Source organism: Sarcophilus harrisii, chromosome 1 (genome assembly GCF_902635505.1).
Source record: "Sarcophilus harrisii chromosome 1, mSarHar1.11, whole genome shotgun sequence".
Classification (NCBI taxonomy): domain Eukaryota; kingdom Metazoa; phylum Chordata; class Mammalia; order Dasyuromorphia; family Dasyuridae; genus Sarcophilus; species Sarcophilus harrisii.
The window spans coordinates 136,345,117-136,360,241 of record NC_045426.1 but is presented as its reverse complement, the minus strand read 5'-3'; the positions used below and the strand labels follow the sequence as shown (position 1 = coordinate 136,360,241).

The 15,125-nt window shown below is 34.0% G+C and overlaps 1 pseudogene; it reads left to right on the top strand.

Annotated features, from left to right (window-relative positions):
• Positions 1–268: 268 nt before the first annotated feature.
• LOC100924013 overlaps positions 269–15,125 on the top strand; it is a 30,821-nt pseudogene continuing 15,964 nt past the window's right edge.

The window sequence follows — 15,125 nt, the reverse complement described above, 5'->3', positions numbered from 1 at the left end:
CATTCTAAGACAGTAGCTAGTGAAACAGTAAAGCAGCAAACCTTTAGCCTGAAGACTGTATAAGGAGGGAGAGTGGAACCAAGATGGAGGAGAAGACAACTGCTTCTTTTTTATCTTTTCCCATGACCCTCATCTAATTACAAATCCAGCCTCTGAATTAGTTCTGGACTGGCAGAATCTATGAATATTCCGAGTGCAACAAATTACTAGTGGAAGATAATTTCTAAGATTGACAAAAGAGGTCTGTTTCAGTCAGGCATGGAGGAAGATGGCCAGCCATAAGCAGGCTGAGCATGGATGCCAGCTCAGGCTGTGCAGACCTGGGGTGGAGAGTGGACTCGATGGGGTGGTACAGACTCTGTGTGGCAGAGAATATAGAGAGAGGATTCTACCATAGTGTTGGCTATTCCACCCTGGTTGCAAGCCAGTAGATCAGCAGAGAAGTTAAAAAACATGCAACAGAAACACAAAAGGTAAATAGTGAACCCCAAAGCATGGGAATCTCATGGGAACTGTCCATGCCCACCCAACACCAGGATTGAATCAGCACAAACCCACCACAACCAATGCCTCTTGTAAAGGAAGCTTGGAAAACCTCCATTGCCCTAAAACAGATCTCAACTTAAAAAAAATTAGTAAAAAGGGAAAGAGAACTTTTACCATAAACAGTGTTTATGGTGAAAGAGAAGAATAGATTTCAAACCCTGAGGAGACTAAAAGCAGGTTGTCTCCAGATGAAGATCCAAAGGGTGATATAAATTGGTCCCCACAAAAGGCTCTTCTAGAAGATATTAAAAAGAATCTTAAAAGAGCATTAGAAAAAATGGGAAAAGGAAATGAAAATTTTGAAAGAGGGTTTGGAAAAAGCACATAACTCATTAAAAGATAGATTTGACAAAATGGAAAAAGAAAACATTTTTTGTATAGATTCCTGAAAAACAGAGTTTGTGAAATGGAAAAGGTAAATAACTCTCAGGAAAACAGAATTTGTGAAATAGAAAAAGAAAATAACTCCTTAAAAACAGAATTTATGAAATGGGAAAAAAAATCCATAGAACAAAACAACTTATTTAAAAACTCAATTGGACAAATACATAAAGAAGTTTAAAAAACTGAATAAAGAAAATAATTCACTAAAAATCAGAACTGAACAAAAGAAAATGAATGATTCAATGAGACACCAAGAATCAGTCAAGAAAAACCAACAAAATAGGAAAAAATGTAAAATACTTACTTGGGAAAACAACTGACCTGGAAAATAGAGAAAATCTAAGGATTATTGGATTCTCTGAAAACCATGATGAAAAAACAGCCAAGACCCTATTTTTCAGCAAATCATTAAAGAGAACTGCCCTGATGTCATAGAATCAGAAGATAAAATAGCCATTAAAAGAATTCACCAAACACCTCCTGAAAAAGACCCTAAAATTAAAAGTCCAAGGAATATTGTGGCTAAATTTCAAAACTATTGGACCAAGGAAAAAATATTAAAAGCAGCCAGAAAGAAAACAATTCAAATACCAAGGAGCCACAATAAGGATTACCCAGGACCTAGCAGCTTCCACCTTAAAAATTGAAGGACCTGGAATCTGATATTCTGAAAAGCAAAGGAATTTGGAATGCAACCAAGAATAAACTATCCTGCTAAACTGAACATTTTCTTCTAAGGTAGAAGATAGGCATTCAATGAAACAGGTAAATTCCATTTATTTCTGATGAGAAGACTAGAGCTAAACAAAAAATTTGACCTTCAAATATAGGACTTGAAAAGCAAAAAAGGTTAAAGAACTCCTGAGAACTGTATTTCTGCTGTGGGTATACATGAAGAATGCATGTTTAATTTGATTTTACTGTTATAATATGAAAAAGAAATTAGAGTTGGAAAGGGGATTATACCAGAAAAAGAGAAAAGTTGAGGTAAACTGAGGGAAATTACATCTCACAAAGAGGAAAAGGAAACATTATATTTGATGGAAAGAAGGGGAGGGATGAACATTGTATGACTCTTACTCTCAACAGATTTAGCTCAAAGATAAAATGTTAAACCTATTTGGTTTACAGAGAAACTTCTCTCATCTCTTGAAAAGTGGGAGGAGAAAAATGAAAAGGGAAGGAGTAGTCTAAATAAAAGGGAATACAGAAAGAGTAGGGAAAAGATATTAAAAAGGGGGAGGCACTCCAAAGGAGGAAGACTGCTTGAGACAAGTGGTGCTCATAAGTTAAATACTGAGGAGGAGGGAAAAGGGAAAAGGAAAGAGAAAAGTATAATGTTGGGATAATAAGATGGCAAGAAATACAGAATTAGTAGTTATAACTGTAATGTGAATGGAGTGAACTCTCCCATAAAGTGGAAGTGGATAGCAGACTAGATTAAAAGTCAGAATCCTACAATATGTTATTTACAAGAAACACATTTAAAGTAGGTGATATATACAGAGTAAAGATATTAGGTTGGAGCAGAATCTATTATGCTTCAGGTGAAGTAAAAAAAGAAGGGATAGCCATCCTGATCTCAGATCAAGCAAAAGCAAAAGTTGATCTAATTAAAAGAGATAAGGAAGGAAACTATATCTTGCTAAAGAGTACCATAGATAATGAAGCAATAACAATACTAAATATATATATATGTACACACACACACCAGGTGTAATGGCATTACACTAAATTACACTAAGTTCCTAAAGGAGAAGTTAAGAGACCTTCAAGAAGAAATAGACAGCAAAATTATAATAGGGGAAGATCTCAACCTTGCACTCTCAGAACTAGATAAATCAAACCACAAAATAAATAAAAAAGAAGTTAATAGAATATTATAAAATTAGGTATGATAGATCTTTGGAGAAAACTGAATGGAGACAGAAAGGAGTACACTCTCTTCTCAGCAGTTCATGCAATCTATACAAAAATTGACCATATATTAGAACATAAAGACCTCAAAATCAGATGCAGAGAGGCAAAAATAGTGAAGAAAATTTTTTTTCATATCATGATGCAAAAAAATTCAATAAAAGCCAGGAGAAAATAGACCAAAAATTAATTGGAAACTAAATAATTTCATCCTAAAGAAAGAATGAGTGAAACAGCAAATCATAGACACAATTAATAATTTCATCCAAGAGAATGATGATGAGACAACCTACCAAAATTTGTGGGATGTAACCAAAGAGATAATAAGGGGGAAATTGTATATCTCTAGATGCTTACTTGCATAAAATAGACAAAGAGAAGATCAATGAATTGGGCTTACAACTAAAAAAGATAGAAAAAGAGCAAATTAAAACCCCCAATCAAATACCAAATTTGAAATTCTAAAAATAAAAACAGAGATTAATAAAATTGAAAGAAAAAAAACTATTGAATTAATAAATAAAACTAAAAGTTGGTTTTAGGGGGGAAAACAAAAAAATACATAAACTTTTAGTAAATTTGATTAGAAAAAGGTAATAAGAAGATCAAATTGTTAGTCTTAAAAATGAAAAAGGAGAAATTTCCACCAATGAAGAGGAAATTAGAACAATAATTAGGAGTTACTTTGTCCAACTTAATGCCAATAAATTTGATAACCTAAGTGAAATGGAAGAATACCTACAAAAATATAGATTTCCCAGATTAACAGAGGAGGAAATAAATTACTGAAATAGTCCCATTTTAGAAAAAAAAAATAGAACAAGGTATTACTCAACTACCTAAGAAAAAATCCCCAGGACCAGATGGATTAACATGTGAATTCTATCAAATATTTAAAGAATTAACCACAATGTTTCTCATATAAACTATTTGAAAAAATAGGCAATGCAGAACTCCTACCAAATTCCTTTTATGACACAGACATGATACTGCTACCTAAACCAGGTGGGATGAAAATAGAGAAAGAAAATTATAGACCAATCTACCTAATGAATATTGATGCAAAATCTTAAATAAAATATTAGCAAAGAGACTACAGAAAATCATCCCCAGCATCATACACAATGACCAAGTAGGATATATATGAGAAATGCAGGGCTGGTTCAATATTAGGGCTGGTAAATTTGGAAACTGGTATGGCAGCAACTAGGCATTGACCCACATCTAACACCGTATACCAAAATAAGGTCAAAATGGGTTCATGATCTAGACATAAAGAATGATGTTATAAACAAATTAGAAAAACTTGGTATAGTTTACTTCTCAGACCTGTGGAGGAGGAAGGCATTTGTGACCAAAGAAGAAATAGAGATCATTATTGATCACAAAATAGATAATTTTGATTATATTAAGTTAAAAAGTTTTTGTACAAACAAAAGTAATATAGACAAGATTAGAAGAGAAGCAATAAACTGGGAAAACATTTTTACATTCAAAGATTCTGATAAAGGCCTCAATTCTAAAATATATAGAGAATTAACTCAAATTTATAATAGTTCAAGCCACTCTCTAATTGATAAATGGTCAAAGGATATGAACTGACAATTTTCAGATGAAGAAATTGAGACTATTTATAGTCATGTGAAAAGGTGCTCTAAATCATTATTGATCAGAGAAATGCAAATTAAGATAATCCTGAGATACTATCACACACCTCTCAGATTGGCTAAGATGACAGGAAAAGATAATGAGGAATGTTGGAGGGGATATGAGAAGATTGGGACACTGATACATTGTTAGTGGAATTGTCAATGAATCCAACCATTCTGGAGAGCAGTTTGGAACTATGCTCAAAAAGTTATCAAATTGTGCATATCCTTTCATCCAGCAGTGTTACTACTGGGCTTATATCCCAAAGAGATCTTAAAGGAGAAAAAAGGACCCACATGTGCAAAAATGTTTGTGGCAGTACTTTTTGTAGTGACTAGGAACTGGAAACTGAATAGATGCCCATCAATTGGAGAATGGCTGAATAAATAATAGTATATGAATGTTATGGAATATTATTGTTCTATAAGAAATGACCAACAGGATGATTTCAGAGAGGCCTGGAGAGTCTTACATGAATTGATGCTAAGGGAAATGAGCAGAACAAGAAGAACATTATACATGGCACCAACAAGACTATACGATGATCAGTTCTGATGGACATGGCTCTCTTCAACAATGAGATGATTCAAACCAATTGCAATTGTTCAGTAATGAAGAGAGCCATCTATATCCAGAGAGAAGACTTTGAGAACTGAGTGTAGACCAAAATATAACATTTTCACTTTTTCTCTTATTGTTTGCTTACATTTTTGTTTTCCTTCTCAGGTTTTTTCTTTCTTTCTAGATCTGATTTTTCTTGTACAGAAAGATAACTGTATAAATGTGTATACATATATTGGTTTTTAACATATATTTTAACATATTTTTCTACCTGCCATCTAGGGGAGGGTATGGGGGGGGGGAGGAAGGAGGGGAAAATTTGGAACAGAAGATTCTGCAAGGGTCAATGTGGAAAAATTACCCATGCATATTTCTGTAAATAAAAAGGTATAATAAATTAAATTAAAAAATATATAAATAAAATAACCATGAAAGAAAAAGATTATAGGGAAGTAAACAAAAAATCAAAATGGAGAAAAGGAAAACGGAGTCAAGTACCCTAAGGTTACAATAATTGTAAACTAAAGGCTTATTGAATAAAAAAGCAGGAAAGTTATCAAAATATGAGAATGTTTTCCAGGAGTTTAATTTCAAAGTACTAAATCTTACATATATTTCATTTCAACAAAAGAATGCAGTCTAAGATGTGACCATATTGATTTATTGCTAAAGTGGATTAGAGAAAGAGGTAAGAAGTTGAGGGTTTAAAATGGTAGAAGAATGAACCACATGCTAACTGAAGACCCCCCAAATAGTAACACTGAATGTGAGTAAAAGAGAAAAGAAACTTTTGCTTCATATCCAGCTTCTAAATTTACTGAAAACGTTGTCAATGATCTTGCTAGAGGATAGCAACAAAAGGAGGAAGGAGGCAATTTAAATAAATTGGTTAAAAAGAAGAAAAATCACTATGGGATGGTAATTCCACTATGGAACGACTGAAAACTATATCGGGGAGAAAGAAATAGTTCTGTTCTTCATGTGCCTGTGAGTTAGTCAAAGCAGGGGGCGAATAATGAGAGTAATGGTCAGCCATGGAATCCATTTCAAGGAATATACTCTCCCAAGAATGATACAATTTTTGTTAGAAGGGAATGGTAGGTATTTTGGTTGGAAACTTCAAGACAAAGAGGATTTCCTAGATAGTAAAGAAAGAGTTCCAAAAAGCATAGTAGGATGAGACTATAGTAAAGTAAAGACAATTATTAGAGTAGTACATGTATAGAAGAGCAGGACCCTTATACCTTAGGAAGCAAGACTAGATGGTCAAAGATAGAGACCAATGCAATAGTCAATAGATTATTATGGTATTATCTCCTGAAAAAACTAAATTTATAGAAGATTTACAGAGAGAACCCAGAGTCCCTATTGTTTAATTATCAGAATTGAATGCACCTCTGAACAACAAGTTTGTATGATAGTGGGAAGGCTATATTGAAGAAATTAGTGATCCAGGAAAATCTCTATGACAAGAAGCATACAAACTACTCATTAATTGAAAATTTTTCACTGGTATACACTCCTGTACCCAAGATACACTGATACAGCACAAGGGAAGCTGGAACAGGGCATCAAACATTAGCAAGGATGTAATGTTTGGATCTCTGCACTTGGGCTAGTATTTGTTGCAAAGGAATCCCTCTACTAAGTGATGACACAGCTTCAAAGACATCTTTCTGCAGCTGTTTTATAATAGCCCAGTCCCAGTGGAAGTGAGTTTGGGGGTAGGGTGGGGGCAGGGATGGGGTAAGGAGCCAGTGATTTGGAAATTGCATCGGGAGTACATAAAATTGGAGTTTAATTAGCAGAAAGATGTGTGGACTGAGGTATGTTGCTGAACTTCTTGTCCTGGTTTATCCATCTGGCACAAAGTGAGAATTAGAGGCAAAACTTAACTTAGATTTTTTTTTTTTTTTGCTAAAGATTGTTTTTGTACACAAGTAAGAATCAATACAAACATATAGAAAATTTTAAATATTTTATGGACCTCTCATAAAAGAGTTTAACTGAGCCAAGAGTGACATTTATTTACTAAAAAAATTGCATGCATCAATGAGTTGTCTTGATTGACTGTGTCAGGCACAATTGAAAACATGCTTCATAAATTGCTTTAGGGCATTCTCACATCAAGGTGATGTAAACCCTCTTTTCTTTGTCTAAGGATGAATGGATATTCTTATTTGTGAGGTTGTGGGGAGAGGAGTGTGGAGAGTGAGGCTGAGATTCTACCATTGAAATGAGGCAGAATGGTGGTAGGAGATGGGAGAAAAAAAGAAAAATCAGAAAAGAGATAATTCAAAGGAGGAAGTAATAGACAAAAAGCAACTAAATGTATAGTAAGGTAAGACATGGGATGGGGCAAATACCCTTCGCTCTTCTTTGTTTGGCTATTTGTTCCCAGTTGTTTAAACATTGTTTTAGAGGTATAAGTTATATCAAACTATATCTCTATTTATAGAGAAGTTAGTCTGATTTCTCACTGTTCTCTAAACCAGACATGAAACAATATAGTGGAATGAATACCAGTTTAGAAGCCAAAATGCCCATATCCAGTCTTATTTCTGTTTCTTGATAATTGTATCTGTCTTAATCATAAAGAGAAGGAAGTTGACTCTAAATTCTGATTTTTGAGTCCTTTGCAACTACTTTGAGTTAATCAAATGACATTTAAAAGGTAGGTATATAACCTGTACTTTAAGCATCTAGAAATTTATAGCCAGAAAATATTTGACAAGTTATCTATGGCATTTATTTCTAATCTTGTTTGTAATGGACTTGGGTTATTACAATTCTATGAAATTTTTTTTTGAAAGGCTCAAAAAAAGAACTGAACAATCACCTAGTGATTTATTTCTTGGTACCTTACAGAGTAAAGTACATCTCCAGAAGGTTGACAAATTCTAGTTCTGATACCTAATCTACTTCCTAAGCACAATCGAAAATAAATTCAGAGCAATACGTTAGTAATTAAGGGACCACAGGTTTGATCCTTTGCCCTTTCATTCTAATATAGAAAACCATGACTTATTCCAGTGGGTAGGAGAGCTGGTAAAAGGATGGCAACAAACTCACAGAGCTACTAAGATAGGGATCCTTTTGCTAAAGAAAAAACATAGGATCTGATCTCTGGTCTTTCAACTGAGACTTCTGGGGAAATTGAACAGTTACTAGTTCCTCCTACTCTTTTGACAGAAGAAACAACTGAAACCTAAAAATATTAAGGGGGTTTTGGAAAGAGAGATAGTAGAGGAAGGAATGGAAGAAACAGGAAAGAAGCTGGTAGGAGAGAGTACGAAGAGAGAAAGAAAGAATGATTGAGACAAATAGAAGAAAGTATTAGCAAAGTCTGTTATAGGATTACTTCTGCTGAATTTGTTGGTAAAATCTCTGAAAGAATAGAATCAATTTTGAAAACTTTGAAAACAGTCACAAAATGATGATAGTTCAGAGATATCCCTCTATGGTCACCTGGATACAATAATATCACAGCAACATCCACATATCCTCAACAATAGTGTCTTGCTTATTTACCTCTGCGAACCCGCTATGAATATGTCATTAGCCATGCAATACTTCTTAAGGTCTAGAAACATTAGCTGGAATAGTAAAGGTTTAATCTATTTTGTTGATCCTAAGATTGACTTCAATTCCTGGAAAAATTCTTAAATTTTAATTTAACTTAAATTTAATTAATATTTAATTTAACTTTTAAAATAAAACTAAATTCTTAAATCATGTTATTAAAAGAATGGATAATGAACAGCTACAATAAAAGGTAACAATCACAGGGAGCTAGAATGGTTTCCTCAAGAAGACAACATGTCAAAATAATTTCATTTCCTTTGTTTTTTTGAGGCAATTGGGGTTGTGACTTGCCTAGGTTCACACAGCTAGGGAGTGCTAAGTGTCTGAAGGCAGATTTGACCTCATGTCCTCCTCACTTCAGGTCTCTATCCACTGTGCCATCTAGCTGCCCCTCAGCTCCTTTTTTAATAAAGTTACTAGACTAGTAGATTGGATGAAACAGTCTAGATACAGATTATGTGGAATTAAAAAAAAAGGATTTGAATAAAACTTTTGTTCACAGAGTTGTGAAGAAAATGGCAAGGTGAAGAGGAGAGAAAAGCCACTCTCCCATCCATCATCCCTTTCCCATGTCTTACATTTTACTTTACCTTTACTTTTTTTTGTCTGTTACTTCCTCTTCTGAATTATCTTTTCTTCTGATTCTTAATGTTTTCTCAAATTCCCATCACCTGTCATCTTTCTGCCTCATTTAAATAGTGTCAATATAACCTGACTACACCTTTCTCCCTTTTTTACCCTCTCGACATATGTAAACTAGAAGACAATTAGATAAATTGAGAATTATTTATATGATTTTAATCAAAAAGTAGACAATAATGGGTTTATCTTAACTTGGAAAGCGATCTCTCTCTGCAGTATATTAGGGATCTGTTTCTAGCTTTCTTTTCTTTAAATATTTCTATCAATGATTTTGATAAAAGTATAGATGACAGACATCAAATTTTCATTAGGTGTGTGTGTGTGTGTGTGTGTGCACGTGCACAATCGCAAGGTGGGGGGTGGGGGTGGGGGTTGGGGGGTGGGTGGTGGGGGTGTCTCTGAGGCAATTGAGGTTAAGTGACTTTCCAAAGTCCTGTAGCTAGGAAGTGTTAAGTGTCTGAGACCACATTTGAACTCAGGTACTCCTGACTTCAGGGCTGATGCTCTATCCACTGTGCTATCCACTAGCTGCCTCCTCATCAAATTTTCAGATGACACAAAAATGAGAGGGAAAGGATAGGTAACATTTTGGATGACAGAGACAACCTTCAAAAAAATTCTCAATGGGAATAAACCAAAATGAATGTAGCACTTGGGAATTGGATTGGGCCTACATAATCAGCAGGGATGTACACACTAGGGAAGATAATCCTATCCATGAAATTCATTAGTCTTTTCAAAAAGAATAGGGGAAAAGGGTAGGATTGACTAACAGTCCATTCTCTTACTCCTCAATCTTTTGCTTTTTTTAAGGGACTCCAGTGCTGTGTGTGCTGTGCTTTTTTTTTTTTTTTAAGGGACTTCAGCTCTCTTTCCTTTTGGATAAGCCTAAAAGAGCTTATTCTAGGACTAAGGGGTCACAGTATAGACTGAAAAATGCTAAGGGAGTAAAGACTTGTGCCCAGTGCTTGATGTCACTGTGCTACATAAGTCACATAAAAAGAGACTGCCAAGACAGTTTTCAGTATTTTATCAATAATATGACTTTTCCTTTTATACTATTTCACTTGACTATTTTCATATCTATGCTGATGATTCTGAGATCTACGTATTCAGTCCAAACCTCTCTCCTGACCTTCAGGCTTTAACTGATTACTAGATATATCAAACTTGATATCCCATTGTTACCTTAAATTCAACATGTTCCAACTTGAAATCTCCATCTTTTCTCTCAAATCTCCCCCTTTCTAAATTTCCTATTTCTGTCAAATGTAATATTATCATTCCAGTTACCCAATTAAAAAAAACACATGACTTTCTTGAGACCTAACTCTATGAAATGATTGATTCTACTTTTATAACATCTTTCCTTTTCTCATCTGATAATGCTATTAGCATGGTCATCATCATCTTATTTTTGAACTATTAAAATGTCTTTCGGGCTGGCTTCCTTGCTTCAGTGCTTTCTCCATTTCTGTCCATCCTTCATTCAGCTGCCAAATTTATCTTTTTCAAGTACAGGTCTTCCCATATTCTACCCAATGAAATAAATACCAATAGCTTCCTAATATTTCCAGAATAAAATATAAAGTCCTAAATTTGATAATTTTCCCAGTCTCTTAGTGTCTTAAAACTATCCAGATACCTTGTGATTCAGTGTTACTGGCCTCTTTACTGTTCCTTGCATGAAACATGACATCTCCTAACTATTCACTTTTGTTGTCTATTCTCTCTCTGTCTCTGTTTCTCTCTCTCTCTGTCTCTCTCTCTCTCTCTGTCTGTCTCTCTCTCTCTCTCTCTCTCTCTGTCTCTCTCTCTCTCTCTGTGTGTGTGTGTGTGTGTGTGTGTGTGTGTGTGTGTGTTCTGATAAGGGGAAACAATACTGAGTGGAAAAAGATTTTTAGCTATCTTGGGAAGAGCTTGGTCAAAGTATATAAACGGAGGAATCCATTTTTTTTAATTTATTAATTGTCTTATTTTTCTGGTTATACATGTATATTAACTTTTTAAATACACATTTCTTTATGAATTATATTGGAAGAGAAAAATCAAAACAAATAGGAAAAACCAAGAGAGATAAAAAAACAGAAAAAAGAAGTAAACATAGCATGTGTTGATTTACATTCAATCTCCATAGTTCTTTTTTCTGGTTGCAGATGATATTTTCTATTCAAAATCTATTGGGACTGCCAGAACCACTAAGAACCAAGTCTTTCATAGTTGATCATCACATAATCTTGCTGTTGCAGTATAAAATGTGTTCCTGGTTTTACTTATTTTGCTCAGCCTCCCTAAAAGTGAATCTTTCCAGGCCTTTCTAAAATCAGCTTGTTCATTTTGTGTAAAACAATAATATTTCATTAACTTCATACATCGCAGCTTGTTTAGCCATTCCCCAATTGATGGGCATCTACTTATTTTCCAATTCTTTGTTACCAGAAAAAGAGCTGCTACAAACATTTTTGCACATATGGGTCCTTTTCTCTCCTTTATGATTTCCTTGGAAAACAAACCCAGTAATGGTATTGCTAGGTCAAAGGATATCCACAGTTTTATAGCCCTTTGAGTGTAGTTCCAAACTGTTCTTTAAGGGAAGGATTTTATCCTTGAGTCTATAGCATTGTTTAACAGCATTTTGATAAATGAGTTGCAATATAATTAGATTTCCTTCATAATTCTGTGTATTTTATTTTATGTTTTTCAAAATATGATTATGAAAAGGGATCTATAGATATTGCCAAACTGTCAAAAGGGTCCATGAAATAAAATAAGTTTAAGACTCTCTGATCTACAGAGAAATGCAAATTAAGACAACTCTGAGATATCACTACACGTCTGTCAGATTGGCTAGAATGACAGGGAAAAATAATGCAGAATGTTGGAGGGGATGTGGGAAAACAGGGACACTGATACATTGTTGGTGGAATTATGAACACATCCAGCTATTCTGGAGAGCAATTTGGAACTATGCTCAAAAAGTTATCAAACTGTGCATACCCTTTGATCCAGCAGTGTTACTACTGGGCTTATATCCCAAAGAGATTTTAAAGAAGGGAAAAAAGACCTGTATGTGCAACAATGTTTGTGGCAGCCCTCTTTGTAGTGGCCAGAAACTGGAAACTGAATGGATGCCCCTCAATTGAAGAATGGCTGAATAAATTGTGGTATATGTATATTATGGAATATTATTGTTCAGTAAGAAATGGCCAACAAGATGATTTCAGAAAGGCCTGGAGAGATTTACATGAACTGATGCTGAGTGAAATGAGCAGGACCCAGGAGATCATTATATACTTCAACAACAATACTATATGATGATCAATTCTAATGGACCTAGCCATCTTCAGCAATAAGATGAATCAAATCAGTTCCAATAGAGCAGTAATGAATTGAACCAACTACACCCAGTGAAAAAACTCTGGGAGATGACTAAGAATCATTACATAGAATTCCCAATCCCTCTATTTTTGTCCGCCTACATTTTTTATTTCCTTAATAGGCTAATTATATACTATTTCAGAGTCTGATTCTTTTTGTACAGCAAAATAACTGTTTGGACATGCATACTTATTTTGTATTTAATTTATACTTTCACATATTTAACATGTATTGGTCAACCTGCCATCTGGGGGAAGGGATGCGGGGAAGGAGGGGAAAAATTGGAATAAAAGGTTTGGCAATTGTCAATGCTGTAAAATTACCCATGCATATAACTTGTAAATAAAAAGCTATAATAAAAAAAAACTTTAAAAAATGATAAAAAAGATTCTCTGATCTATGTATATATAGTCCATACATACTGATTTATAGGTTTTTAAGAAGGTCCAACACTTCTTTAAGGCGTTGTCTAGCTCTTTTCAAAGCTTCTCATTCACCTTTGGCACTCAACTCATCATGATTAAGGTATTATTATGGTATATCATACAGATAGGAGTGAGTAACTTAATAGGAAATACAAAAGGGGAAGAAGTTTTATCTACAAGGATGGACCAGAAAATCTATTTGGATAATTCTATATAAACTTTTCAAATGATATGATGTATTTTCATCCACAAATGTGACAAATGTAAGGCAAGAAAGGCATCGATCTAATGGAGAATCAAAGCCAGCTTGGCAGTTATTCCTGATCACTCTTTAATCTTTTTATATTCAAAAACTGAGTGTGAGTATTTAATAAACAAATTGATGATTGAAAATGTCCAGGACTTGCTTTATAGAAAGCATATGAATTTGAATTCATAGAAATTCAAAACTTCAAAACTAATGTGATGGTATTCAACAGTGATAAATAAAAAAATCTTATACTTGGATCAAGAAATCAGCACTACAAATACAAGTTGTAAGAGACATGATTAGAAAACAATTTGAAACCAATTTAAGTATTTTTAGTAGACTAAAAGCTTATCACTATATCATGGCCAAAAATCCCAAATATGATCTTGGGCTTCACTAAGGGAAGTTTAATGAGTTTAGAAAGTTTAGAGAAGGGATCCCAAGAGAGAGCCTTAAGATGTACCCATAATGAGAATGTATAAATGAATAATGCATTAGCAAAAGAGGCTAAAAAGGAGCAGTCAGGGAAATGAGAAAATAAAAAAGAAATTCTCAAAAAACGCAAAAAGGAAAAAAGGTATTCAAGAGGAGAGAATAGGTTAATAGTGCAGTTCTTTCAGAATACCTCTCTCTGGCTCTCTAACTGTCTATCTGTCTGTTTCTGTCTCTCTCTGTCTCATGTTTCAGGAGACAATTTTTATCTTTATGAAATTATTAACAGATTGGTAAGAACAAATAAGCAAATAGGAGACTGACTTTATTCATTCTGTATGTCATTTTCCTTGTCTGGATAGAGATAGTAATCAAGACAAAATTTTAGATACCTCAGTATTAATTCATTAGGTCTGATTCCTGCTGTTCAATATAAAGTAACTACTAAAGACGACAAATCAGCCAAAGCATATTTGTTTTTCTCCTCTTATTATTACCTTTATAACATTCATAGTAGTTTACACCATCTTTTCAATCTTGGCTTTTGCTTGAAATTACACCAAATTACAAATACCCTAAAAATCAACTTAGGTAAATACAGATATAATGAAGAAAAAAGAATATCTGGCAAATTCCATATACCAAATAAGGAACACATTGCAAGGATGGCTATAGCAGAGATTTGGGATAGAATTAAGAGCATTTGGAGGTATTTGGAGAAGGATTTTACTTCAATGAAGGTCTTTCTTAGGAATGGTATTTCAAAATCAAAATAGATGCTTCTTGGACCTTTCATTACTATGGAAAAATAAGTTCCCTTGGCAAACTATGCCTAGAAGCCTGGCACAGAATACATTCCTTTACAATCCTTTCAATATCAGAATTAATTCCAGGCCACTAGACATGCTTTCTACCCAATGCTTTCATATAATTAATTCCCAGATGTGCAACATGTAATGTGGCCAGAAAGACCACTTCCTTCTGGAATAATGATATGACTTCCCTATAAAAGGCATACTTTATGGACAGATAATTCTTGACAAAGCATTTTGAATAGTTTGACTTCCTCACAAAGTTTCTCTATTAACTGTCACTCTACACCTCATTTCACACAGGATAGTATAGGATATTGAAGATTAAACATTCAATTTAATTATTTTTAATTCATCTTGTGACATCAAAATTGTTAATTCATCCATCACCATCCTAGTACAGTTATCTCTAATTTAGCAGCCATCAAAAAGGAAAGAAAGTTCTCCTTATCTGTGATTCCTCAAGAAGGACAATATAGATGGAGCTAAAACTTTACACACCTACTTCAAAACTATTAATATTGCTCAGAATTCCAAATCTGA